Here is a 3756-nt window from a genome sequence, read left to right as displayed (position 1 = left end):
CTTATATGTGGCTCTCATTTTTCTTAGAAACAAAATTTAGGTGAAAAAAAATCTGGTAATTCTTTGTTTTTACATTCATCAGGTCCCAATCAGCCCAAATATCAAAGAGAAATTAAAAATGCATGCAGTGGAAGAGTTCGAATCTTAGGAGGTTAAATATAAGTTATGGTTTAAAATTTGTACCCCCAACTGCTCACAGCAGATGGCTGCCCCTGCCTGAGCCTGGTTCTGCTTGAGGTTTCTTCCTGTTAAATAGAAGTTTTTCCTTCCAAATGTCACCAAAGTGCTTGTTCATAGAGGGCTGTCTGATTGTTGAGGTTTTCTCTGTACATTATTGTATCCTCCAATAGGATGTAAAGCTCTTTTAGTTGTCTGTTTTTGGCACTTCATGAATAAAATTGAATTGAACGCTGAAAGGTCATATTTACATGTACAGAAAACTGAAGGGGAAGAAATTAAATAAAGATGCTTCATTTGTTTCAGTAAATATTAACTTTACTTATTTATTAATTGATTATTTGACTGCAGCTGTAAGAATATTACTTATAGCAAAAATTTGTAATAAGCCCTTTGACAGATTAAATAGAGTTAGTCATTGATTCTTGTTAAGGCCTGTGATCTGCTCTCATACAAAATAAATGTATACATGTCCATTCCTTCATTGATCGTTGTTCTTCAGTCTGTGGAAAACATCATACATACATCATAGTTTGACTAGAATAAACTAGTTTTCTTGATATAACATTGTGACAACGGTAAAATGATGCCGGGGTTTCAGTTCAACTCATACAGAACAATTCATACAACACTAGAAACTTTACACTAATCAAAATTTCTAAATTGTATTTACTTAGTATTCAATTGATAAGAAAATGTTACATACTGAACAGCAGTACTGTTGATGTTGGATCAGTGCAAGCTATCTACTATCGCCTTCCCTGACCAGGGGCATTTCAAGAGGAACAGTGCCATCTGGTGGCTTAAATAAAAACATCTCTCAAATATGGTATCCCAGCATTTGTTTGCACATTTTAACAAATTGCTGCATGTATTTCCGATTTCTATTTCCAACACACAAATACACATTTCTGGATGCATCTGTAAATACCATCATTTTTTCTATTGTAAAATTTAATAATGATGTAATAATAATAATAATAATAATAATAATGTATACTTTATTGATCCCCGTGGGGAAATTCGTCTCTGCATTTAACCCGTTCACTCAGTGAAGCAGCAATTTCTTTATCCTGTGTCAAAGTACGACACTGCTATATGAGCCTGTTACTCAGAAAAACAAGATTAATATAATGATGCTCTCAAGTTTTTATGAATTCTCCTCTGACACTGATCTCTGACAGGACGGACTGCAGGCAGCTGTTGACTGGGTCACAAACACTGAAGAGAGAGGAGACATGAAAGCTGTGGTTGGACTGCTGGTGATGTTGGTAAGTTTCTTATGGTGAGCTGTTGACTTTTTTCATCTTTATTCACACGTTTTGCAGAAATCAGATCAAGTGCAGTCAATAAAAGTTTTACATTATTAGAGCAATATGTAAAGCATCCCGAATACAATAGTACTCAAAAAAAAGAAAAAGTATTTTTCACTATTCTTTTCCATATATTAAAAAATCAAATATTCTGGAATCATTTAGACTATTTCTGTTTCTGCGTCACAAAACCAAAATCCTAGCTGCACACTTTTTTGTTGTTTGTTTTTACTTGTGTCATGTAACTTTTTTTAATTTATTAATTCTAAGATACTTTGGAGCAGTTGTCACATGTGATAATGATCACTTCCTGTCTAGTCTAAATTTACACGTTCTTTTCTGAAGCTCAACACTAACAGGAAACATGCTTAAAGTAGGTTGTACGAGTCTGAATCTGGCTGCTGAGCTGACACAGACATAGGATGCTATGTTTGGGCTGTCTGTTTCTGACTCATGCACATGCTGTGGTATCAAGTTTCTGAATACATTTTGAAATGATCCTTTGTGGCTCAAGAGTTGGGAGTTCGCCTTGTAATTGGAAGGTTGCCAGTTTGAGCCCCGGCTTGGACAGTCTCAGTCGTTGTGTCCTTGGGCAAGACACTTCACCCGTTGCCTACTGGTGGTGGTCAGAGGGCCCGGTGGCGCCAGTGTTCGGCAGCCTCGCCTCTGTCAGTGCGCCCCAGGGTGGCTGTGGCTACAATGTAGCTTGCCATCACCAGTGTGTGAATGTGTGCGTGAATGGGTGGATGACTGGATATGTAAAGCGCTTTGGGGTCCTTAGGGACTAGTAAAGCGCTATATAAATACAGGCCATTTACCATTTACACAATAAAGCTAATAAACAGAACTTTACGGCTGTAACTTGTCACAGTACTGGGTGTGGAGACCCAGTATTTGTGTTTTTGATTTAAGTTATATTCTTTGAATGATTGTTTTCTGTCTGTATTATATTTATAGTTCCTGGTTTCTAGGTTTTCTGTTCTGTTCCTGTGCCTCCCCTGCGTTCTTGGTATCATGTTTCTAGTAAAGGTTTAGTTCTGTATTTTTGTTTTTCCTATTTTTCTCCGTGTGTTGTATGCTTGAAAAATACGAGTGCTCTTTGTGAGCTTGTTCCCAGTTTGTAAGCAGCACTCTCTGTCATTAAGGGAGAGCATTGCTTAAAGGTCATAATGTGACTGATGCAAGACAGATCCTTTATTTAGCAAAATTGGTGTTAATAGTCAATGTTATTACTACAAACACACACACGCACACACGCACACACACACACACACACACACACACACATTAAAAAGAGAAACAAAAAAATGTCTGAAGAAAAGGGCACTTGGGGCACTGACGAGTAAAGGGGCAGGTGCCACTGAAAAAACTGTTCTCCAAAACTGTATCATGGATATTTCTGACTTTATAAAAATCTAAATTACGGCGACTACACACTTCAAACGTATGCGTCCATTCTTGTCCACAGTCTTGTTACCTCCTGTATTGACTACTGCAATTCTCTTCTGCATGGTCTCCCCCAAAAATCCCTCCATAAGCTTCAACTGGTTCAGAACTCTGCTGCTCGCATTATCACCAGAACCCCCTCCTACCAGCACATCACCCCTGTTCTTCAGGAACTTCACTGGCTCCCTGTGAAATTCCAGATAATATTCAAACTTCTTCTGCTCACCTTCAAGAGCTTTCAGTTGCTCTGATCCCAGGCTGTGGAACTCTCTACCCCCAGATATAAGAAACATTGGTTCTCTCCCCCAGTTTAAAACTCAACTCAAAATCCATCTATTCAAATCTGCATATTCACTGTGAACCTATGTTTGTTATTTTATCTTGCGCTTTTGTTTTTTATTGTTCTTCATTGTCATTGTTCTATTATGTGTTTTATTCTATTGTCAAGTGTCCTTGGGTGTCTTGAAATGTGCTTTCAAATAAAATCTATTATTATTATTATCATCATATGCAGAAGAAATGTGGCCGTGGTTATAAATTTTTACCGTGCAACGATTAGCTCTCTGTTTGACTACTTATAAGGATTGTTTCCTTTTTTCAGCTCAGAAATGTCCAGTCGTGGGATGTTGAAAGCGGAAGAAAAATAAGACCTCCTTAGTTACACCTCAGAGGAAAAAAAAAGATGACTATAACAATGTTCTTATAGGTCAAAGCTTTCAACAGGATACATTGCAGGCTGTTTCTATCTGGGTCACACACACTGAACAGAGACGAGACATGAAAGCTGCGGTGGGACTGCTGGTGCTGCTGGTCTCTCTTT

The sequence above is a fragment of the Haplochromis burtoni genome, unplaced genomic scaffold, assembly GCF_018398535.1.
Source record: "Haplochromis burtoni strain Fernald_Lab_line unplaced genomic scaffold, NCSU_Asbu1 Contig_10, whole genome shotgun sequence".
NCBI classification, from domain to species: Eukaryota; Metazoa; Chordata; class Actinopteri; order Cichliformes; family Cichlidae; genus Haplochromis; species Haplochromis burtoni.
Note: the sequence above shows the minus strand (reverse complement) of the source record.